This window comes from Myotis yumanensis, unplaced genomic scaffold (genome assembly GCF_028538775.1).
Source record: "Myotis yumanensis isolate MYYU_CA2020_CCGP unplaced genomic scaffold, mMyoYum1.0.hap1 SCAF_20, whole genome shotgun sequence".
Lineage (NCBI taxonomy): Eukaryota > Metazoa > Chordata > Mammalia > Chiroptera > Vespertilionidae > Myotis > Myotis yumanensis.
Window position 1 is genome coordinate 3,846,912 of NW_027223771.1, and position 25,693 is coordinate 3,872,604.

General features: G+C 46.8%; 1 long non-coding RNA gene across 1 annotated transcript in view; it reads left to right on the forward strand.

Moving 5' to 3' along the window:
* LOC138998464 (uncharacterized) overlaps positions 1-21,151 on the forward strand; it is a 46,971-nt gene extending 25,820 nt beyond the window's left edge. Inside the window, exons 2-4 of the long non-coding RNA XR_011469168.1 lie at positions 11,504-11,806; positions 16,666-16,824; positions 19,009-21,151. This is a non-coding gene — a long non-coding RNA (uncharacterized lncRNA). The remainder of the gene's footprint in view (positions 1-11,503; positions 11,807-16,665; positions 16,825-19,008) is intronic.
* The last annotated feature ends 4,542 nt before the right edge of the window (positions 21,152-25,693 follow it).

The window sequence follows — 25,693 nt, forward strand, 5'->3', positions numbered from 1 at the left end:
AACGGGTAATGTGATCGCTGGGTGTTGAGTGTGGAAAGGGCTAATACTTTGACAGCGGCCGTCCTAAAGGGGTGTCTCGAGTCATTTGGAATTTGTGCACAGCCTGCCCTCTCCATTCCGCATCACCCGTATCATACCCATCATCTCCCGAGGAAGATATGCTATTACACTCAGCGGGCCAAGGGCTGCCCCGGCTCAGACACACAGCTCCCAGTCACACCACAGCGGGCGCAGCGACACACGGAGACCTGGTCGTGTGTGCAAAAGGCTGAGCGCGAATAAAAAAGCTTCCCGTTTCCAGAAGAAATCCCATCCCTGGAGCAGGAAGAACGGGAACTGATGCTGTCCTGGTCCTGCAACCTGCTGATCCCAGGATGTGGCCAGGAAGCAGCTCAAAAAGACGGGCATGAGAGAGGCGGGCTGCTACAGGCATCAAACCGTGTTGGCATTCAGTGTGAGGGAAACTCCCCCCGCGGTGATCGGCAGACATTTATGTATCAAAACTTAAAGGGCTATCTTGGACCCAATGAGCCTCTTTAGAGTATTTAAAATGCACGAAAGCCTGGCCGGTGTGGCTCAGTGGTTGAGCATCGACCTATGAACCAGGAGGTTGAGGTTTGATGCCCAGGTTGCGGGCTCGATCCCCAGTGTAGAGCAGGCAGGAGGCAGCCGATTGATGATTCTCTCTCATCATCGATGTTTCTCTCTCTCCCTCTCCCTTCCTCTCTGAAATCAGTAAAAATAAATAAACAAACAAACAAATAAATAAAATGCACGAAAGAAGGGCACAAAGATGCCACGCTTTTCGAAGTCACTAGTCTATTCTGAACCTCCGAGTGTCATGGCCGTTATACTATATAACATGGTACTGTCATGCCAATAGGACAGTATACGTATCAGTCCTTTCTTCATGCTTTCCACCACGGTATCTAATGTGATTCTCTGGGTCTTCTCTGGCTTCTCAGACATCCCCAGATCAGACCTTAGAAGTGAGCAGGTATCACTGACCGCAGGCCCAGCCCGCAGCAAACTCCAGATTTCATCTCTACTTTGAGCCCTCACCATTGTAAAAAAAAAAAAAAAAATCAAGTCTATTCGAGATCATCAGATTCGCTGTAGTTTGCAGGGCAGAGCCTGGGTTCGAATCCTGGCTCTAAATGTGTGTTTTAGGAATGTTACCTACCATCTCTAAGCCCCCCTTTTCCCACTGTACCCTGAGGTTAACATCTTTTTTTAAGCCTCATCCAAGGATATTTTTCCATTGATTTTTACAGAGACTGGAAGAGAGAGGGAAAGACAGAGAGAAACATTGATGTGCAAGAAACACATCGATTGGTTGCCTCCTGCACAAGCCCTGACCAGGGCCTGGGCCAGGGAGGAGCCTGCAACCGAGGTAAGTGCCCTGGACCAGAATCGAACCTGGGCCTCTTCAGTCCGCAGGCCGACGCTCTATCCACTGAGCCACACCTGCTAAGGCTCACAACATCTTCCTCACTGTGATGCTGTACAAACACCACCAGTAAAGACGTGTGAGACACGGAGCACAACAGAAAGGCTCTATGAATAAATGATGCATATGCCATCCCACGTGGTACACAGTAGGCACTCAATTAAAGCTTTCTCCTCCTCCTCCTCCTCCTCCTCCTCCTCCTCCTCCTCCTAGTCTTCCTTCCCACTATAGCCTCATAAGTCCACACTCACACAAGCCTATGTACAGTAGCAAAAATACTGCCCTTAAAGAAAGTGACGTAATTAGATACTCTCCCATGAATGACAAATGGCCACAGACCCACAGAACACATTTAAAGGTATAGCCACCCCTTGATGGTTGTTATGGAAAGGTAATAATGAGCTGTTCGAAAAGGAGAAAAAAAAAGAGTAAGCAAGGAACGGAATTAGACACTCGCCAAGGCTCATGAACGGCTGGTTGCAATGGAGGTTTTAGCTGAGTTTAGGATCCCTGCCTCTCTGTGCCGCGAAGGGGTGACCGTTTCAACAAGTCAAATGCATAATTCATTCCAAGTCACATTGCTTTTCTTTCTTAGTTTGGGAAAGACCAAAAGCCAGGCGTAATTTCTGTTAATGCTAGAAAACGATTATGTTTCAGGATAATGAATCCAGATATAGGAAACTCTCTTTCTACTGAATAAATTAAATTCCTTGTCATTTCTTTATTTTTTCCCATTTCTTCAATACGGGGGCTGTAGCTCAGACTGGAATGAACCCTGTGTTCAAAAACGACATCATTCGAGTTGACTTTCCCTCGTGCTAAGAAAGGTGGGATAGGTCACATTACAGAAATACTGTGTTCGCGAGTGGGAATGAGCACAACAGGTTAATTTGAAAAGTATGATTAATTCAACAAAGAACCATGCGTTTCCTGTTACCTATTTTCCCATATTAAAAAAAATAAATGTTGCTTTTTGGCACTTGGAACTTGCTGAGCGCTCTCAGGTAGGAGATGCAGTTTTGTGTTTATGAGAAGACAGGAAGAACTGAAGTTTAATAAATTAGGGGAAAGCACATGCAAATGTGTGTGTGTGTGTGTGTGTGTGTGCGCGCACGCGCACGCGTAGGCGTTGACTTTGCTTAGTTCACAGTTATCTCCGATTTGAAATTGCAGTTGGAAAATGTCAAAGTGAAAAGGCATTGGACAGGATCTGCATAAAGTTCAGGGCTTTAAGGAGCACGTGTGTGTGTGTGTGTGTGTGTGTGTGTAAGAATTTGGTACCGGTGACAATGTGGCCACTTCTTTTTATTTTTTAAATCCTCACCCGAGGATAATTTTCCATTGATTGTTTTACAGAGTGGAAGAGAGAGGGAGAGACACACACACAGAGAGAAACATCGATGTGAGAGAGACACATCCATTGGTTGCCTCCCTCATGCGCCCTGATCAGAGCTGGAGATTGAGCCTGCAACCGAGGTACATGCCCTTGACCGGAACAGAGCCATGACCCTTCAGTCTGCTGGCCGACGGTCTATCCACTGAGCTAAACTGGCCAGGGCTGGCCACTTCTATTTGTGTGATACCATCAGCAAAAACAAAACAAAACAAAAAAACAAGACTTACTCTAAACAGAAGTTCAGGATGTAAGTCAAGCTCTAAATCGGGTAACAAAATTGATAGACACACATCCAAACGTACATGATCAACTCTTTAAATTCTTTCAGTTTTATGAAAACCTATAGGAAGATAATAAAATTCAAAGCTGCCTTCCGCCGCCCAACCTTGCTTCCTTTTACTAGGGCTGATCGCAGTCGCCTCTCAAGTTTGGCTCATTTGTGGTCCATGAACCTATTTGAACAGAAATTCTTTAAAAAAAAAACGAGGTACCCCCACCCCCTGCCCCCGACGCTCATCCACATTTTGTCTCCATTTTACTTATTCCCTCCACCCTCCAGCACATGTCAGACCCCAGTATCATATCAGCCTGCATCGAATCGATTTAGGACACGAAGCATCTCACCCACGTTTAAATACCCCATGAAAACGCAACAGCAACAACAACAACACGAGAGCAGCATCATGGGAAATGTGCCAGCCGTGGACTTGGAAGGAAGGTTGCATTTTTGTATCAGAAAGATGGGGAAAGGGGTCAGGCAGCACCAGGCGCGAAAGAAAAAGCAGGGCAGGAGGAGAGACGGGACCGAAATTAGAACAAGAGGCTATGTTTATTAATAACCCTGCTGACCCACAGGCCCCTGACACGAAATGCATTAGGTATTGTTGGGACACTCTGCTCTGTCACTCACAGGAGGAGCCGAGAAAATGGTGCGGGGAGCTGCAAAGTTTTCGAGAACAGCCTTCCCCCCAAAAGTAACAGCGAAAAATGAAATAAAATAAAAAGCCAGAATAAGGAGAAGGCATCGACTCACAAGGTTGAGAAGGCCCGTGGCCTGGGTTTCACTTTGGTCTCGGTCTTTCTGGTAGCATTCTCTGCGGGCAGCCTTCTGTATGTTTCTACGTTCTCAGCAAACTAGGATTTAAAACACAGGAGAAAAAAAATATATATATATATGTATACACATTTTAAAAATATATTTTTATTGAGTTCAGAGGGGAAGGAAGAGGGAGAGAGACACAGAAACATCAATGATGAGAGAAAATCATTGACTGGCTGCCTCCTGCACGCCCCACACTGGGGGATGAGCCCACAACCCTGGCATGTGCCCTGACTGGGAATTGAACTGTGGCCTCCTGGTTCATAAGTTGACGCTCGACCACTGAGTCGAGCCAGTCGGGTGTGGCTCTTTGCTTTTTTTTTTTAAAAAAAATTTAAATTTCTTAATTATTTGAAATTTATTCTAGTCTTTGTTAAATAAGAATCTCTTTTCTAAAATCTCTTTTTCTTACTGATCTAAATAGTGTATGCCATTGGGCCCGTTTCCTTGTTTTGAAATTTTATTTCAACATCTTTTTGGTCTCATCACTTCTTTGGCCCAAACCCTCTCTTTTTGTCATAATTTAAGAAGATGCTTTTGTACCTATTAATGCAAATTCTTCCTCAGTACAATTAACTTTCTGGATCATACTCCCTATTTGTTAATCCAGAAGAACTCATCAAATCCAAAATATAAGAGAATACAATTTATACATGAATATGTGGGAATTTGAGGTCTTTTAATATTGAGTTTTCTCATGTAGAAATAAAGCATGCCTTTTCATTTCTCTTTCCGTATAAACTTCTATTCAGTTGTGGTTTCCCCATGGAATAGAGTCTCAAATTCTCAATATCGTCTTAAATTTATTCACCGCTATTGTGAACAGAATTTCTTTATTAAATTTTATACATGTTTGCTGAGGAGAGGCACTCACTTAGGCATTTTTATTTTGTTTTTGACACTTTACTGGTTTCTTATTCAAAGAGTTTGCCTGTTGATTCTAGCCAGCTAAGTAAATATTGTCACCTGCAAATAATGATACATTTGTCCCCTTCCTCCAAATTATATAATTTCTTCATTTCCCCCCATCTTACCTACAATGTGGCCCCTATTAGAACTTGCAAAAGATTAGAACTTGCAAATTGTTTAAAAATATTCCTTACTCAGAATGCCTCCAATATTTCACTACCAAGAAGTGTCCCTGTTCCCAGGGAGTCCTGAATACTGTTCTTTATTTTTCAAAGGTTTATTCCTTAAAAAAATTATTTTTAATCGATTTGAAAGAGTCACACACATCGATTTGTTGTTTCACTTATTGATGCATTTATTGATTGATCCTTGAATGTGCCCTGATTGGTGATCAAACCTGAAACCTTGGCGTATTGAGACGATGCTCTAACCCATGGGCTACCCGGCCAGGGCCTGAAAAATTCTGGCATTTAGAATGTGTTTTTGGCCTCAGATTTTAATCACCCTCCCTGAATCTTCTGGTCGCTGGGCCCCTGCTTATCTCCCGGGGGACACAGCCCTTCTGCCCGGCATTACCAAATCTGACCCTTTTACTATGAGTGTCCTCTCTCTATACAGAAAACCCGTCACGTGCCCACTGATGCTTCTTGTCTAGTTGAAACCCGTCTGCTGTACCATAGAAAGGCCCGCTTCCCCTTCTCAGACCAACGCATTACAGATCTGAAGCACAGTGGTTTGATTTGTACCTCAGATGCAACTGCAAGGCTCTATCCTGCCAACTTAAAACTCCGATTTTTTTTAATATTTGCATTTTAACAAAACGCCAAACTATTTTCTCACTTAGGAATTATCACTTCCCTTGAATCGGCTGACTTTTTGCCAGCTCAAAGCAAAAATAACCTGTTTGATTTTGCCTACGCCGCGCAGGCAGGATCGGCTCCATGGGTTGGACTGGTTACAGGGGTCCTCACACTTGTTAAACAGGGGGCCAGTTCACTGTCCCTCAGACCGTTGGAGGGCCGGACTATAGTTTAAAAAAAAACTATGAACAAATTCCTATGCACACTGCACACACATGTCTTATTTTGAAGTAAAAAAACAAAACGGGAACAAATACAATGTTTGTATTTGCATGCGGCCCGCGGGCCGTAGTGTGAGGGCCCCTGGGTTAGAACAGTATGTGAACACGGATTGAGGACAGAATCAGGGCAGCAGTCAGCCTTCGTGCCAGGTGACCAACGGGAAGGGTGAAGGGTGAGGGGCGTTGCGGTGGGCCAGACCTCATCAGGTGGGAACAGGGACACATCTCTGTATCGTCCGAGCTTTGTGGCCTCATCTCTACACGGAGGGTCGCCACCAGCCTTGCGACCATGACGTGAGCATGAGAGACAAGGTGTCAGGACATGTTTGTTAGGACACGTGGCACCTAGCAGGTGTGCTAAGAGGACCTGTGGGCTCCTGGCGAGGTGTGACGGCCCGAACAGGGGCCGCATTGTAGATAACTAAATGGAAAGAACACAGCTTTCTCTCCTGTAACTTTCTATGGAGAGTTAACCCCCAGACATCCTCAAGAATTTTTTTTTTTCGGTTAATCCTCACCCGAGGATATTTTTCCACTGATTTTTAGGGAGAGTGGAAGAGAGAGGGAAAGACAAGAGAAACATTGATGTGAGAGAAACACATAGATTGGTTGCCTCCTGTATGAGCCCCAACCAGGGTCGGGGAACCTGCAACTGCGGTGGGTGCCCTTGACCGGAATCGAACCCGGAAGCCTTCAGTCCTTGGGCTGATGCTCTATCCACTGAGCCACACCGGCTAACGCAAGAACTGTAGGATTGATCCAATGGGGTTCACTTCTAAAGGACTCCCTCTCCCCACTGCCTCTGCCCCGCCTCCCCCTGCTTCCTCCTCTGTCAGGCGTGGCCTTGGCCTTGAATGCCAAGCATCACTGGCTCACATCCTGAGGGACCATGGCTCTGTCTTTCTCAGGGGAGGGGGACTGGAAAGACTCCTCATGTTGGTGTTACAATAAAAGAGTCGCTGTGGTCATCAGCCAGGCATTTAAAAACTTCCTTCTCAGCGCGCCCTCGTGTTTCCAATCTGTTAGCCTGAAAAACACCCTTATTGGTCTCACACTTAGGCTGTGACAAAGCTGTTTTCTTCTGGCTTTCCGGAAGCGAATAGAGGTTTTGTTTTCTGTCTTTCCGGAAGTGAAGATACAAATCCGGATTTTTTTTTTTGGTTTTTAGTTGGTGGGAGGTTTCCGTGTTATTATAGCTTCAAATCAATTATCCTGGACTCCCATTCCTCGTCTGCTGTTTATTTGATCTGCTCCCCTGTCCCAAGAGGGGCAGAATCAAGGCCCATTTGGTTTTTATTAGCGTTGTCGGTTAATAGGTGTCCCAAATGCTTTACTTATTGTGTTAATTTTCTGTAGTTATGTCCAGAGGCAGCTTTCTGGAATATCACATTAAAAAAAATAGAGGATCTAACTTATTTCTTCTTTAATGGGTCCACTTACCATTTATAGTTTTAGTTCAGGTTATTGAACACTATTGATTTACAAGGTCATGGAAAATGTCTATTCACAGCAGCTATTATTTGAAATATATCTATGGTGAGCCTGAACCGTCTACTAGTTGGTAAAGGTATGAATATGAACTTGACTGCCTGTCGACCCTGGCCTGTCACGCCAGTTCTTGGCGTTTGCGCAATGTCGAAGGCATGGGCATGCGCTGTGCCGTGTAGGACCTGCTGGTCACTGTGTTGGGTTGCACAGGCGGCTAATTTCAGTCCCAGGGACCATTAACCAGTTGCTGCTGGGAGTTTTTTTTTTTTTAAATAACTTTTTATTAATTTTGGAAAGGAAAGGACAGGGAGAGAGAGAGAGAGAGAGAGAGAGAGAGAAACATCAATGATGAGAGAGAATCATTGATCAGCTGCCTTTGGCACGTCCCACACTGGGGATCAAGCCTGCAACCCGGGCATGTGCCCTGACCGGGAATCGAACCCTGACCTCCTGATTCATAGGCTGACACTCAACCACTGAGCCATGCCGGCCTGTTGTGGGAGTTTTAATGGTAGTAATGTACTTTATGTGACCATACGTATCCATGGGAGTGGTCCTCAAATTACAACGGGGTGTCAGAGTGGGGCATAGGGATGAAGTCATTTGCCTGAAGAATAACAGAAGCGAGATTAACTCAATGTGGTAGGTTGAGCCCCAGTGTTAGGGTGTGTTTCTCCTTATTTTTTTCAACCTGAAATTCCTCCTAACTCATGAACTGACACTTGATGGTCAGGTCCCTGATGCTGGATGATGAATACTGTTCTTTATTTTGCATTCGCAATGCCTGGCACCTGGTCCTCAACATAGAATAGATTTCCATGAAGTGTTTATGAAATGGAATAAAGATAGTTTGTTAATTAAAAATGAGTTTTGGGCGCACCCAGCGTGGCTCAGTAGCTGAGCATTGATCTATGAACCAGGAGGTCATGACTCGATTCCCAGCCAGGGCACAAGCCCGGGTTGCGGGCTCGATCCCCAGTGTGGGGTGTGCAGGAGGCAGCTGATCAGTGATTCTCATCATTCATGTTTCTATTTCCCTCTCCCTTCCTCTCTGAAATCAATAAAAATATAAAAAAACAAAAACACACACACAATACACTCACTCCATCAAAAAGGGTGCATCAGTCCTTCTGCCTGTAGTTCCTTTCTGATAGTAACTGTGTCGGGAGTCTTTTGAAAGTGACACCACCTACCCACACCCCCTTACGCAGTGAATACAAATGTGGGAAGAATGGGGAACACACGTCAGAATAAAGCGCACTGGTGAGAGTCCTATAATTGAAATCATTATTGCTTCAGACCCCATTGCTTTAATCAGTCCGATCATAAATCAATGCTGCGCACAGGGAGGGTTTCAATAAAGTGCCGTTAAGCAGACTGGGCCCCTTAAGAGGCATGGCGCAATCGGGAGGCTCCTGGAAATGGACAAAAAAGTGGTTTCTGAATGGATACACTGGTTCTTACATTTTACCTTCCACTCAATTTAAAAAAATATTCCCTGGGCCCTTCTTAGGAATGGCAGACCGGAGGTCTCTAACGGCCAAGCCTTTCACCCATTAAACACATCCACTCCCAGGAACAGTTCATATTGGGCATTTAACTGCTTTTTCTGGTTGGAGAGGGAAATATGTTTCTCTCCTTCCTTTCTCATTTTAATATATTTTTTATTGATTTCAGAGGGGAAGGGAGAGGGAGAGAGAGAAACATCCATGATGAGAGAGAGTCATGGATTGGCTGCCTCCTGCACGCCCCACACTGGGGATGGAGCTGGCAACCCGGGCATGTGCCCTGATTGGGAATCCAACCGTGACCTCCTGGTTCATAGCTATATGCTCAACCACTGAACCACGCTGGCCGGGCTTCCTTCTTGACTGACTTTTCAGAAATCACCTGCTTTATAAAGATGGAGCTGATTTTCAGTAACTCAAGTATTGACACATGCGTGTGTGTGCCCGTATGAGGACACAAAAACCTCCCCAGTCCATTCCTCAGAATAAGCCTACAAGGCGTGTGCTACAATCTCCCTTTAACCAAGGAAAATGCGAGGCTCAGAGAGGTTGATCGCTTGCAGAAGGTCACACAGCTAGCAAGTGATGGGAAGCTGAGTCATCCCGTCTGTATCCAGGTGTGCTGTGTACCCAGATGTGCAGAGAACCACAGCGCCAGGACCAGACGCCATGCCGACGACCCCGAGGGAGGAGTGATTAATCGTCTCCGCCTGCTCAGGCGGCACTAGAATCTGGACTTCAGACAATGATGCCACGCCACCCACAAATGTAGAAAGAGCCCAATGGTTTGTGCCTTTTCCGGGAGGACTCCATTGTAACGGAGCCGGGAGAGGAGCTGAACTAGGCTCAGAAGTGACAGCAACTTACACGAGATTTCTCACCAGAGACTTCGAAGTGGACGAGGAGGGAGGTCAGGCGATGTCTTGACGAGGAGGGAGGTCAGGTGTTGTCTTATTAGAACATGGCCACACAGATGTCAAATGTGTTGGGGCTCCTCAGAACTGTGTCAAGAGAAAGAAGGGATCAGCCTTGGCCGGTCTGGCTCAGTGGATAGGGCGTTGGCCTGCGGACTGAAGGGTCTCAGGTTCGATTCCGGTCAAGGGCACATGTCCGGGTTGCAGGCTCCATCCCCATCCCTGGTCGGGGAGCATGGGGGAGGCAACCAATTGATGTGTCTCTTCACATCGATGCGTCTCTCTCACATCGATGTTTCTCTCTCTGTCTCTCCCCCTCCCTTCCACTCCTCTAAAAAAATCAATAGAAAAATATCCTCGCGGGAGAATTAACAACAGCAGCAATAACAGTAACAATAACAAAAACAATAACAAAAAAACAAGAGAAAGAAGGGGCCAGAAGGGGATCGTGTGGAAAGGGTGGGGAAAGCCCCTACGCGGTCCCCTCCAGTTAGAAAATTTCCATGCAACCTCGTCAGTTCCTCGCCTTTCACATGCAGTAAATTCACAACCACAGGCCAAGGTGTTCCCTTTCTTTTCTTTCCTTTTTTTTTTCTCTTCCCACAAAACCAGGTATTATTCGGGTCTCTGGCAAAGCTGCCCAACCAACTGCTCGTCCTGGGATTAGCCCTCTCAGGGCTCAGGGATCGGCCGCATTGGGTTACACCGTCTCTGTTCTGTGGTCAGAGGTGGGCTGTGTCATTCTAATGATCTCACCTTGCAAGAAAATATTTATGTATTAGCTTCACGGGCTCCATCTCCTCTGGGAATGCCCTGCGCGCACTGTCCCCATGCAGGGGGCGGGCAGCTGGGTCACCGGCCTTCCCGGGATCGCTGGCCATCTGCCAGGAAACCAGAGGCGTCCACCACCCCCTCCCCCCATGGCTTCCCTTGCCAGGGAACTACATGGTGTGACTGAGGGTTGCGTTTCGGAGAAGTTGAGGACAATAAACATTTGGAAGGAAACTGGCTGATGTTGAGGGAATAGACATTTGCACCATTCACACAATTTCTGTTTTCGAGATCTGGAAACACAAAAGCTTACTTGCTATTTCTGTTATTTTTTTCTCCCCTTTTTATTCCTGGTAAATAGCAATTTCCATTGTTCACCGATGCACGGTGAAACTGAAACTCCTACGGCTGGGGTAGGGTATGCTGGCAACACCGTTTCTGGCAGTGTGTATAAAGAGCCTGGACACTTTTTACAACCCGTGACCAACCAATTGTACTCCTGGGCACCCATTCTCGGGACCAAAAAATGATGCACGAAGATGTTCATCGAGCTATTGTTTACAGTAACTAGAAACTAAATAGGAACCTAACAAGATGGGAAATGGAACTACAAAATATTTTCCTGATGTTGATTGCTATGTGAACGATGTAATAATTTGGAAATGGGATATATTAATATATATATATATATATATAGTGTGTGTGTGTGTGTATATATATATATGTATATATATATATTCCTAATGGTTACAAATATGTGGTTACAAATAGGTAAGGTATTATCTACTTAATCTATGATTGCTAGTGGGTCAAATACTTCATACTCTCTGTCTCCTTTAATCTGCTCACCAGAGTAAGCCAGATTTTATTTTATCCCCATTTCACAGATGACAAAAGAGAGTCACAAAAGGATTACACTGCTCGTTTGAACTCTGACCCAATCCTGATGGACTACAGAGCTGACACGCTTAACTAGCAATTCCTCTGGCTACGTGGTTCACTTGAAGTAAAAATCAAACATTAACCGCCACCACCAAAACCATAACCCAAACCAACTCTGCACCCACCAACGAAAATCTGCCAAGTTCTACTTTACGATCATCCCAGGGAAGAGTAAGTAGGAAAGCAACAGCAAGAGAAAGTCGCCCGGCTTGAAAAGGCGTGTTGAAGACCAGCTAATGGAATGACAGGTTAGCTATTTGAAGCAACACTCGCATGTTGTAAGTTCTGTTCTCGGGGTGGGAATGTGATGGTGTGTGTATGATCTTACACGGAGAGGATCTAATTCATATGATGCCGTCAATATAAGGAAGCGAATCTTACATGCATATGGGGAGCACATTGTTCTGAATGAGTTGAGACTTTTCCCGTGGACTGGGCCCCAGACTAGTGGTTCTTAGCTTTTTTTGTGTGTGTGAGAACGTATTTGAAAATATTAATGGCATCTATAGTCAGTCTCTCTCTCTCTCCCTCTCTTTCTCTCTCTCTGTCTCTCATTTGTCTCTCCAGAAAATAAAAACACATCTATTAACATCTGTACAACATTTTGTGGGATATCTATTTACTTTTATTCAGGGATCTTTGAAATCTTTGGATACACTGCTGGCTTGAGGTTGTGACTTAAATTTCCCTTTTGTTCTACCTTTTGCAGAATGTTCTTTAAAAATAATATTTTTATTGATTTCAGAGAGGAAAAGAGAGGGAGCGAGAAATAGAAACATCCATGATGAGAGAGAATCATGGATCAGCTGCCTCCTGCATACCCCACACTGGGGATGGAGCCCGCAACCCGGGCATGTGCCCTGAACGGGAATCCAACCGTGACCTCCCAGTTCATAGGTCGATGCTCAATCACTGAGCCACACCGGCCGGGAGTGAAATATTTCCATCATCAGCAAGAAGCACACTATTTCGACTATTTCTGCTTTGTGATATTTACAGTCTTTTTAGGCACGAATCCCAAGAGGCTTTGCGTGATTCCCTACCTCTTATTGAGGATTGCGCAACAGGAAGACACACATGCCACGTTCAAGCCCATCCACACAGGAACGTCCCCTGGGCAGCGGTCTCTGCCTATGTTACCAATGAGCGCGCGCGCGCGCGCACACACACAGAAAGAAAGAAATAGCCACCACACATCTGGCCAGGATCTGCAATGCTTTATGGCAGGGGAAATTCCTACCTCGCCCCGGCTGCTGAACAGTTATGCCCCGGAGCCCAGGATGGGGGACATGCCTGGTAACTCTTTAACCCAATGAGTGGGCCTGCCAACATTATTCCTATTCACATACATGTCTAATCCGCTCCTGAATCTTGCTGCGCTATTTGCCTCAATAATATCCCGCGGCAGCGAATTCCACAGGTAGATTATACGCTGTTTTAGAGAACCATTCGCTCTTATTCGTTTTCAATTTGTTACCTTTTAACATCACCAGATGGCCCTTGTTCGGGCAGTAAGTGGCGCAGGGCATGGGCACTGCAAATGGTGCTTTAATTCGCCTAAGCACTTTCTTTGCCGTGATCAAAACCCGATCTCCTTTGTGTATTTTCTTTTTCAAAAATATATTTTTTATTGATTTCAGAGAGGAAGAAAAATGGAGAGGGAGAGAGAAACATCAATGATGAGAGAGAATCATTGATTGGCTGCCTCCTGCACGCCCCCAACTGGGGATTGAGCCTGCAACCCGGGCATGTGCCCTGACCGGGAATCGAACCGTGACCTCCTGGTTCAGAGGTCGACGCTCAACCACTGAGCCACGCTGGCCAGGTTGAAGGAACTAATTTTCAAGAGAGAAGACAAGCAGTAAAATAGTGAATACAGATATAAACTACATGTCTTTGGATGCTCTTAAGGCAGTGGTTCTCAACCTTCTGGCCCTTTAAATATAGTTCCTCATGTTGTGACCCAACCATAACATTATTTTCGTCGCTACTTCATCACTGTAATGTTGCTACTGTGATGAATTGTCATGTAAATATCTGATATGCAGGATGGTCTTAGGCGACCCCTGTGAAAGGGTCGTTCGACCGCCAAAGGGGTCGCGACCCACAGGTTGAGAACCGCTGTCTTAAGGCATATTGGAAAATTAGGAATGGATGCAGGCTTTCTGGGAAGGGGACAGTGGGACTGGCCACCCAGGTGGCATCGATGTGACATCGCCGTGAAGGTGACCCCCGGCTTCCAGAACCACGCCCGGCACTAGCCAAGGCTCCATCATTCTTTGCTGAGTGAATGAATGAATGGAGGCTGAGGAGAAAAATCGTCATTGCAGAAATCGCTTCGTGAGTTACCCAAAGACCCAGGAATAACATTTCTGGAGCCTCTGGGTTCTGTAGCTCCGAAGGCTGTTTGGAATTGAAAAAACCAACAACCAGGGGATTTAGTTAATTAGATTCGGTTTCCAGACCTGCCCACATCCCCAGCTGTCTGACCTTGGGCAAGTCACCTAATCTCTCGGCCAAGTGCGCTCACTCGTAGGGAGGGGAGGGCAACTTCCTTCACAGGGGTGGAGGGTTGGAGGTAAAGTTACCTGGCGGAACTTCAGAAACGGCTAAATGGTGGAGAAACGGTCATTTTTATGGGAGCCGGTTCTCAGAATCCACTACTTCTGCATGTCTCACCCTTTCTGTTCTGCTTCCTTATTCTCTTGCTCCCTATTGGATCCCTGCCGCTGTCTAAACCACCAGCGGTTCTCAACCTGTGGGTCGCGACCCCTTTGGCAGTCGAACGACCCTTTCACAGGGGTCGCCTAAGACGGTCCTGCATATCAGATATTTACACGACGATTCATAACAATAGCAACATTACAGTGATGAAGTAGCAACGAAAATAATTGTATGGTTGGGTCACAACATGAGGAACTGATTTTAAAGGGCCAGAAGGTCGAGAACCACTGCTCTAAACTCATCAGAGAGAAACATCCCCCTGAGGTGGCTTCAGCAGCGGGATGGGCCTGCGTGACATTTTGGTACGTTTCTTAAGGATTTTAAAAATGAGAATGGAAGGAACCATTGCTGATTAAAACAGTGGACCCGCCCTACTTGGTTTGGCTCAGTGGATAGAGCGTTGGCCTGTGGACCAAAGGGTCCTGGGTTCGATTCCAGGCAAGGGCACGTACCTCAGTTGCAGGCTCCTTCCTGATCTGGGCCCTGGTTAGAGCACGTGCAACCGATCGATGTGTTTCTCTCACATCGATGTCTCTGTCTTTCCCTCTTTCTTTTCCACTCTCTCTAACAATCAATGGAAAATATCCTCGGGTGAGGATTTAAAAACAAACAAACAAACAAAAACCAGTGGCCCGGAGGCCTGTTTCCAGTGTGATCACTTGCTTTTCTACTCTTCACTGCTGACCCTCTGGGGCAGGATAGCCTCACATCCCCTAGAGCAGTGACGGCGAACCTATGACAGTGTCACCTCTGACACGCGAACCCATTTTTTTTTGGTTGATTTTTCTTTGTTAAATGGCATTTAAATATATAAAATCAATATCAAAAATATGTCTTTGTTTGACTAGGGTTGCAAAGATCAAAAAATTTCTCTATGTGACACGGCACCAGAGTTAAGTTAGGGTTTTTCAAAATGCTGACACGCCGAGCTCAAAAGGTTCGCCATCCCTGGACTAGAGGGACAGCGGCCTTGCCTGCGTGTCTGTGGGAATCGTCCCCACAGCGGACACTGGCTGGGATACGCGGGTCCCACGCACGACAGGCAGGTCCCGCTTCCTCACGCTTCATCTTGTCATTTTTTTTCTAATCGCCCCTTAATCCCCCCCCACCCCTGCAGGCAATTTGAAGCGTGCAGCTCTGCATTGCAATATCTCAGGAAGGCATTTCAAGGAAGACACGGTCAGAGCTGTTTGCACGCCTGGTTCACATTTACTGGCGAGTGGCTCGGGCCTCGGTGCTACCCAGTGGCTGCCAGCGAGGCTCCTCCGGGGAAAAGTGAAATAGGAGAAGCTGCCCCTGGGTGCCCTCCCCAGCACTTCCTGTGCCCCGTTCCTCTCCTGGCAACACCCCCTCCTTCCCAGAAGCGGGCAGGCCTTTTGCGCGTCCATCTGGAGGCATTTCCTGGGCCCCCCACCCCGGATCGCCCCCAATGAAAACGAGGTCTCCACGGGGTAATTTTAGAGCCTGTGGCAACTGGGCAGGGCGGCTATTTTGGGCTGCGGGGCTTCTCCTTGACCTGAGATGATGTTACTCGGCTGCCGGGCGCGGCCAGGCCCCGGCGCTGCTCTCGCCAACGTGCCTGCCATTCCTGGGGCCGCGTCTCTAAGGCTCTGGGAGCGTGTGGTCCGTGCGCACCCACCGGGGCTTGTCACGGGCGGCTCCCAGGGATGGCACAGATGGGACGTACGCCCTCCACGTGGGGGGGGACAGTTTCTGGTCTGGTTTGTGCCTGGCCCTCAGCCTCCAAGCTTGATCCGTTGTTCAGTGACCCGGGTCGCTTCCTCTCTGAGCAAGGAGAGCCGGGCGGGCTCCAGGCCGCTGTGTCCGAGCAGCCCTCAGCCAAGGCCTCTCTGTCTCTCTCCCTCTCTTTCTCTCTTGGTTAATCCTCACCTGAGGATATTTTTCTCCATTGATTTTTAGAGAGTGGAAGGGAGAGGGAGGTAGGGGGGAGAGAAATATCGATGTGAGAGAGACACATTGATTAGTTGCCTCCTCACACGTGTGTGCCCCCTCCTTGATGGGGAATCCAACCAACGTGCACAGGCCGATGCTCTAACCACTGACCCACACTGGCCAGGCCTAAGGTCTCTCTCTCTCTCTTTTTTATAATATATTTTGATTGATTTCAGAGAAGAAGGGAGAGGGAGAGAGAGATAGAAACATCAATGATGAGAGAGAATCATGGATCGGCTGCCTCCTGCACGCCTCCTACTGGGATCGAGCCCGCAACCCAGGCACGCGCCCTTGACCGGGAATCGAACCATGACCTTCTGGTTGATAGGTTGACACTCAACCACTGAGCCACACTGGCCAGGCAAGAACCACTTCTGATATTCCATGCGGCTCATGTCTTTCTTTTCTGCTCTCATTTGTCTTGTCTTAGGTGCTGTTTGCCCAGCCAAGTGTCACAGGGCAATGGGCCCTGGGGACCGAACACCCAGCATCTCCATCAGATGCAGCATGGACACCCTCATGGTGGGGCCCGCGCCACAGCCAAGGACTTGTCAGTGGGGTTTGCCACTCAGCTGCTAACCTTCCTTAGGTAAGACTTTCCTACGTCCCATCATCACTAAAGATACTTGTTCTCTTCATCTGGGCCTCTGCTCTCCAAATATCACCCATTCTAGACACTCATTTTTTAATTTTTAAAAATATTTTTATTAAAAAAATATTTTTATTGATTTCAGAGAGGAAGGGAGAGGGAGAGACAGATAGAAACATCAATGATGAAAGAGAATCACTGATCGGCTGCCTCCTGCACACCCACTACTGGGGATCAAGCCTGCAACCTGGGCATGTGACCTTGAGTGGAATCGAACCCAGGACCCTTCAGTCCGCAGGTGGACGCTCTATCCACTGCGCCAAACTGGCCAGGGCTTCAGACATGTGTTTCTGTCCCATCATATCTTCTCTTTGATTACAATTTTGGGACTGAACAGGGACCACCGTGGATGTGCCAGGGTTCATGGGTGAGTGGAATGTGCTGCTTACGCTCTGGGGTTCAATAGCTCCGAGTTCAAATGCTGCCCTGACACTGTTAGCTGTGTGATTCCGGCAAATTACCTCAACACCTTATGTCTCATTTGTAAGATTGATACCACAATATGGTTAAGTGATATGAACCTAACATTCCCAGCACATAATCTGTCATATCAGTAAGGGGTCAATAGATTTTGCCCATCGTTAGTAATATCATCATCATAAGTCCTCTGCTATTGCTCACTTCATAGCCCTCATCATTCTCAACATTTAAAAATATTTATTTTTATTTCAGAGAGGAAGGGAGAGGGAGAGAGAGAAACATCAATGATGAGAGAGAATCATGGATCGGCTGCCTCCTGCACATCCCCTACTGGGGATCGAGCCCCCAACCTGGGAATGTGCCCTTGACCGGAATCAAACCTGGGACCCTTCAGTCCACAGGCCAACGCTCTATCCACTGAACCACACCAGCCAGGGCCTTAATATACTTTTTTTTTTTGCATTGCTGAGCATTGTGCTTTTGTAAACGAACAACTCCCCAAATGATCTCTTTCAGATCCTTCCTCCTTATGTATGCATCCTAGAACTCGGAGGCAAAGTTAAACACGTTTCCTTTTGAAAAGACAAATGTAATTTCTGGACTCGATCTATCTGAGAATACGAAGCGAAGTGAGCCCGGGAAGTTGCTTCGCAGAGGCAAACCCTTTAAGAGCCCATGTCACATTTACTGCCATAAAATATTTTTCTCTCTGTGAGACATCTGCTTCCCATTACACGCTGTATTGGGTACTTGAGTCCACCGGCCATTCTGCATACCAAGCAGCGCGTATGTGAAACCCCACCGCCAGCGCCGGTGTGCGTTCTGACCGGGCAATTTTATTTGCGTTTATAAGACAGCCCTTCCGTCATCATTTCTTCCCCATACGCTCTCGGGGCTGTTTCGTTTCCAACTTCTCTTAAGGACCAAATTGCCGACGTCTGAGAAATGAAGTTCAAAATGGGGGAGGCTTTGCTTTGCATTCTCTTAAGATGCAACCGTCTATATAACCCAGCGTCGAAACCAACGGAGTCTCTATTTCCTAGTCACACTGACCCAGAAACGAGAAACACAATCCGGGATGTTTGCTAATGAGTCATGAATTTCATGATAATTGCTTCCATATTCTCAGAGCTTCCCTAAACCGGCTAATCTTGACAGATCCCGCAACAATCCCATGTGTTGTAAATGATTTTGTGTTATTTCTTAGGTTACTGTTAAAGGCTTATTTTATGGTTCATTTCGTTTTCTTAAAGAAAACCACACACACACACACACACACACACACACACGTGCGCACACACACTGGATGGAGCTTTGGGTTCAATCTGTATTTAAAAAAAAAAAAATAGCCCTAACCGGTTTAGCTCAGTGGATAGAGCATTGGCCTGCGGACTGAAAGGTCCCAGGTTCGATTCTGGTCAAGGGCATGTACCTTGGTTGCGGGCACATCCCCAGTAGGGGGTGTGCAGGAGGCAGCTGATCAATATTTCTCTCTCATTGATGTTTCTAACTCTCTATCCCTCTCCCTTCCTCTCTGTGAAAAATCAATAAAATATATTTTTAAAAAATAAATAAGTAAAATAATTAAGTAACCAAAGAAGCCATCATCCTTTGGTTTGGAAATAACAATAAACACATTTAGGAAGAAGGTGGAAATGTGGTCTACTTTTCTTTTTTTAATACATCTTTTTTTATTGATTTCAGAGAGGAAGGGAGAGGTAGAAACATCAATGATGAGAATCATTGATCGGCTGCCTCCTCCTACACGCCCCACACTGAGGATGGAGCCCACAACCCGGGCATATGCCCTGTTGGGGAATCGAACCGTGACCGCCTGGTTCCTAGGTGGATACTCAACCACTGAGCCACACCGGCCGGGGCAGTGTGGTCTACTTTCAATTCGGGTCTCTGAGAATGAAAACCAGGATGGATGTCTCGGGAGGCAGCAAACCGCCCCTCCGTTTCTGGACGTAAGAATCTGTAACTGAATGGATGGACGCCACCCCGCATTCCGTACGGTAATAATGGAAAATTAAATGCGACTTTTAAAAACTGCTCCCATTATAAAGTGATCTATTAGCATCACCCGGCTCCAGCACTTAGAGAGACTGATTCTAATTGCCCGACGTGGCCCGTGGCAAGGATGGAAGAGCTGCCGCATCTTGCGGGCACTTCATCTCTTTGGGGATGTTTGCGAGTGAAATTTGCTTCGGAAGGAAGCTTTGTTTCCACCACACAGAAGACCGTGCGGCGGGAATCTCTTGGTTCGGCTGGAACCGGAGGTAATTATCGTTTCTTCTTCTTTGATTCATGAATCAATAAGCCAAATATTTTTAAAAAAACATGCACACGCACTCTTGCATTTTCCTCCCTTTCCTTCATGAAGGGAGACTCCGCCTTTGTAGCTGGCGGAGGGGAAGCTGCCCTCCCTAATGAGCGCTCCCAGTAATCAGCGAGGCATTCTTCGCCTGCACCTGGCCATCCGGCTGCATCCTTCGCCAGCCATCCTGGACCGGCCCGCGGTCGCTAAGACGCCGACGCACTGCGGTACCCACGCTGGGCTCAGTGTAAGCGGGTTCCCCCGAACGCAGAGCCACGGGGACACCGGAGCAGGTACACTGCGGAGACGGGCCTGCTCAAGAGCACGCAGCTCTGAGAAAAGGAAGGAAGGCCGCGGGGGCTGGCGTTCCTGTTCTGAATTGGACTTTCTGTGCGGAGTAGCCACGGGCCTTCTCGTCATTTTCATCATCTGGATTGCAGGAAGCTGATGAGCTGAATGGCATTGGGATTTGCAGCATTTTTATGCCGGAGGAGTTCTTGTTGAACTTGAATGTTTAAGCACTTGAAGCTAAACTGAAATTTTGGCTTAATCTACATGCATACGGACTTTTTTTTTTCCAATCCTCACCCAAGGATACATCTCTATTGATATTCAGAGAGAAGAGGAAGGGATGGGGGGGGGGGGGAGAGAGAGAGAGGGAGAGAGAGAGAGAGAAACACTGATGTGAGAAAGAAACACCAATCCGTTGCCTCCCATATGTGTCCCCACTGGGGATGGAACCCACAATCTAGGTAGGTGCCCTGACCGAGAACTGAACCCACAACCCTTTGGGGCACGGGTCAATGCTCCAACCAACTGAGCCACCCGGCCAGGGCGCATCTGGCTTCCTTCAAGTTTTACAGGAACAGTTCCCTGTCGCTTGTAATTGCTCTCTCTCCCCCAAAACCTGGAGTTAGCAGAAGGGAGCTGAGATGCTGGATACTGACCTGAATTAGGATGCAAGGGAAAGAGAAGAGAAGAGCGTAGCCATCGGCGCTGTGTTTGGGAAAACATCATTTTGGGGATGTGCTTGAATCAGGCACAAGTAATGCACTGCCTTCTCCCAGCATGCTTTGAATGCCAACCTGGCCAGACCAGGGGGCAGTGCCCAGCATTAGGGCATTACCTCTCCTGCATACCAGCATGGTGCACAATACCCTCATCTCATCATTACTGAAAGGTAATACTATGAGCCCAGCCCGTGTGGCTCAGTGGTTGAACATTGACCTATGAACCAGGTCACGGCTCAATTCCCTGTCAGGGCACATGCCCAGGTTACAGACTCCATCCCCAGTGTAGGGTGTGCAAGAGGCAGCTGATCCATGATTCTCTCTCATCATTGATGTTTCTCTCTCTCCCTCTCCCTCCTCTCTGAAATCAATAAAAATATATTTTTAAAAAAGAAAGGTGATACTATGAAATATGTTCTAGAAATATATGTGAAAATAAAAATGAAAATCTAACTTTTTTTCTTAAAAATGTTGTAATCTTTGATTTAAAACAGTTCTAAGACACCCGGGAAGTTGGACAAATAACTCAGAGGTTTCTAATTCCCTTCACTCAGTTTACCCCCAGATGCACATCTCACATAACCATGGGACCTTGTCAACATCAGGAAATTGATTCAATACTGTTAAACCAGCTACAGTCCTTATTTGGCTCTGACAGTTACATGCATTCTCGTTGTGGGCGTGTGTTAATATGTAGGAATGCATGAACCACCACTGCTAAGGGGTCATCTCTCAGCAGTGAACACTGATGGTATGGAGGGTTCCCAGATCCTGTGGTTTTTACATGCTGTGGCTGACTACAGAGGAGAGAGAGCTGCTTGCGTTAATAAGGATCCTTTATAATAACTGCTTGATCCATACATTAAGGAACCAAATAATAAATCAACCCTATTATCAGGTGCCAACTGAAGATACGACGTTGGCGACATTGACTCTGCTCTCAAAGACCTCACAGAAAGAGGAAAAAGTCAATACAACATAGTGTGTTGTATGCCAGGTACATATGAGACAAACCAACATTCCAACTGTACCCGGCATTAGCAATAAAGGAGTCAATGTGATGCATGCATCTCCTGTCCTATGGATCTTAATGCTGAGTGGAGATAAGGCCATTAACAAGGGATGACAACAGAGTGCTCTGACAGGGGGCAGCGGTGTTAGAGAGGGTAGGTCCTTTCCAGGTCAAGGGGTGTAGGAGAGAGCATCAAGAACATGTCATATAGCATTGGTCAGCATTTCAAGATGTTGAGAATGGCTCCTTATGGGATGTTTGGATCTGTTCCTGCTCCATTTCATTCAGAGCCCGCAAAGCATCCTCTAGCTCTGCTGTAGGACATTAACGCACAGTTTGCCATATGAAGAGTAGTCCTTGTTTCTTAGAACGGACTCAGGTTTTTGATATTATAGCTGATTAGAGGCCTGGTGCACGAAATTCGTGCAGGGGTAGGGTCCCTAGGCTTGGCCGATAATCAGGGCCGATTAGGACCTTCCTTCCCTGGGCTGCTGGCCGGGCCTTTCTTCGTTCTGTGCAGCTTCCTGGTGGTCAGCGCATGTCCTAGCAAGCGATCAAACTCCTGAGAGGACACTTAGCATTTTAGCCTTTTATATATATAGATATGCCAGATTTTTCCCACTCACCACTGGCAGGCCTGGTGCTGGCTCACATAGGACACGGGCTAGAGAGGGCTGTTTTCTAGGACTGAAGGGGACATGGTTCCCTAGAGCGCGGTTGGTAACCAGTGCTAGAAAAACAAAACACTGTGTGCTTCTTTACTGAAAACCGAAGCTCCTTATTCCAACTGTGACATCACTGTCACCGTGTGGCTCACGGAAAATATGACCATGGCCTCTCCAGCTGACTTGCTTTGCATTGAACTTGAGCTGGCATCCAACATTCCTACTGCGGTCTGCAAGGCCCTACACGTCTGGGGCCTAGCTACGTGCGCCCTCGGCCTCACCACATTCCATCTTACTTTCAGTTCCCAGTGGCCCGGTCACGCAGGCCTGTTTAATGTCCTCTGGCTTGCTCAGTTGGGGTCCACCCCAGGGCCTTTGCACGTTCTGCTTTCCTCCCTTCCCTGTGTCTTCATCTATGATTTCATTCTTTAGGCTCCCACTGGAAGGCTTTGCATATGGAAGCGCTTGTCTATGTCCAGTTCCCACTAGGAGTCCCATTTTGCGCTGACTTATACTTCCTGCATGGAGGGTAGCAAGCAATCTTCCATTCAATCTTATATTCAATCTTATACTCAATGTTTATGGTGATTATATGTTTGTTCCCGCCATTAAACTGTGAGTTCCATGAGGGCAGCAATGATGTTTATTTTTGTGATGACCCAAGGCTCAATAAGTATTTGTTGAATGAACTATTCTTAAAAAAATATATTTTTATTGATTTCAGAGAGGAAGGGAGAGGGAGCGAGAGATAGAAACATCAATGATGACAGAGAATCATTGATTGGCTGCCTCCTGCACGCCCCACATCGGGGACTGAGCCCACAACCCGGACATGTGCCCTTGACTTGGAATCGAACCCGGGAACCTTTAGTCCACAGGCTGACGCTCTATCCACTGAGCAAACCGGCTAGGGTTGAATGAATTATTACTATTATTATTTTTGTACCTTACTTTTTCTTTCCTTTTTTTCATTATTGATTAAGGTATTACATATGTGTCCTTATCCCCCCATTGCCGCCCCACCTCCTTGAATGAATCATTGAATGCTGGATAAATGAATGAAATAATGACACATCTCCTAATTTCTTTGAGAAGCTGAGGTAATGACCTAGCTGGGATTTGGATACATTTATACATTGTTTAGGGCCCATTCCTGGGGTCTTTCTTTTCTTCTCTTTTCTCAAGTTCAGGCAGGAATGGCTTTCCACAGGAAATCATGGCTGACGTGAGCTGTGTCTCTGATTTGCCTACACCACTGGCTTCTGCTTTGGCTGTTTTATCGGGTGCAGGTGTCATTTAAACGCCACGCCAACAAGGGCAAGCCACGGGCAGCTGCCTGTCCCCCATCATCATGGTGGCCATTCCTTTGCCAAACTAGCCTGGGGCCGCTGAGTGAGTCTCAGGGTTCTGAGCGTGGCTCTTGGGGTGTGGGGGCCTGGAGAGTGGGAGGCCCTGCAGCAGATGGGTCTAGTGCTCCCTGGGAAGCGTGTGTATCTGCTGGATTCTGGGTCCCGGTCCTGTCCTCCCTGGCTTCCCGATGGGAAAGGCCGTGATGGGATGAATAGGCTCCCTTAGGGAGGTGGAATAAAAAGGAACTTGGAAGAGGGATGGAGGTGGGAATGAGGCGCATCTCCAAGGAGTGGTCTTTGAGCCGATTCCAGCATGTTGGGCAGGCTGAGCCGGTTCACGGGGAAATGTGACACGCGCTACGGGTGGGGCAAGGGCGAGCGGCACGGGCAAAGGTCTCGGAGAGATGTTTGCCGGAACGACTCAGCATCATCTCTGGGAAATGTGGATACAAAGCCATGTCTCTCAAAAAGCCATGTCACTCCAACCTGTCTCTCAAGTTGGAGTGATCTGCATCATTGGTTCCGTTTTGTGGCTATCTACCCAGGCTAAGCAGGTGTTCGTAATCCGATATAGATGGTTTATTTTAAATCTAGGTCGGTAGGTAACATTGTAGTGTGAATTCCATCTCTTTCTTTGTAGATTTAAAAAATATATATATTTTTATTGATTTCAGAGAGGAAGGGAGAGGGGGAGAGAGATAGAAACATTAACGATGAGAGAGAATCACTGATTGGCTGCCTCCTGCATGCCCCACACTGGGGATCAAGCCCACAACCCAGGCATGTGCCCTGACTGGTTCATGACCTCCTGGTTCATAGGTTGACGCTCAACCACTGAGCCACGCCAGCTGGGCTCTCTGTAGGTTTTTAACAATGTGTGTGTGTGTGTGTGTGTGTGTGTGCATACACTCACATGTCAATCTTGCCCAGGTATACAGACACATCACCAGCCCTGTGCATGGCAAGGCTGTGAGATTCTGGAGAGCTGCTGCTTATGGGAATGTGCAGCTAGTGACGAGGCAGCGTGGCTGCCAGAGGAGCTCTGATTTGGGGACAAGGTTCAACCTTGCACTTACTGATGTGTGACCTTGGGCAAGTCACTTAACCTTTCTAAGCCTCAATCTCCCCCCCTCCTCCTCCGGCCCCCTTTTAAGGTGATAATAAAATTACTTGCTTCATTTATCTCATAAGATTACTTCCACGATGTAATTTATATGAAAGAGCTTCAGCCCTGGCCAGTTTTCTCAGTGGGTAGAGCTTCAGCCTGCAGACAAAGGGTTCTGGGTTCGATTCCTGTCAAGGGCACGTACCTCAGTTGCAGGCTCTTCCCCTGCCTGGGCCCTGGTGGGGTTGCCTGCAGGAGGCAACCAATCAATGTATTTCTCTCACATCAATGTTTCTATCTGTCTCTCCCTCTCTCCCACTCGCCCTAAAAATCAATGGAAAAATATCCTTGGGCAAGAATTAAAACAATAAAAATAAAGAAAAGAAAGGGCTTGCAAAATGATGAAACACTCTGTGAACACGGGGCATTACTGGTATAGGACAATATACTCTTCAAAACTGTGAGAAGTAAGTGCTGTAAATGTGGAGGGTTTCCAGGCTCAAAGTCCCCTGAAAGCTTCTAAGAGCAGATTTCAAAGATGGCAGCAAGGTGGCAGCCAGACAGTCAAACATTTCTAATTATGTCGCAGATTGATCACTTACACAGCAGTTCACAGTTGTAAGAATTGAAGAGGAAGTCAGCTCCCAAGTAAAGACTGGCAAAAAAAAAAAAAAGGTTTGATTTTTAGCAAGAAAGGCATCCCGTGGATCTTCCGAAACTATTTCTGGAGAGCTCATTTTGTATTATTTTGGGAAATTTTACAACATTAGAATCGCTTTTCGGGATAGAGTAATAAACTTCCCAAAAGGTTTTATTTAACCAAGAAGTGACTAGAGTCACTGGGAAGAAATGCAGACACATTTTATATGTGACAGACATGAGACTATCTCGAACACTGACTTAAAAACGTAACAAATTTTAAAATGCA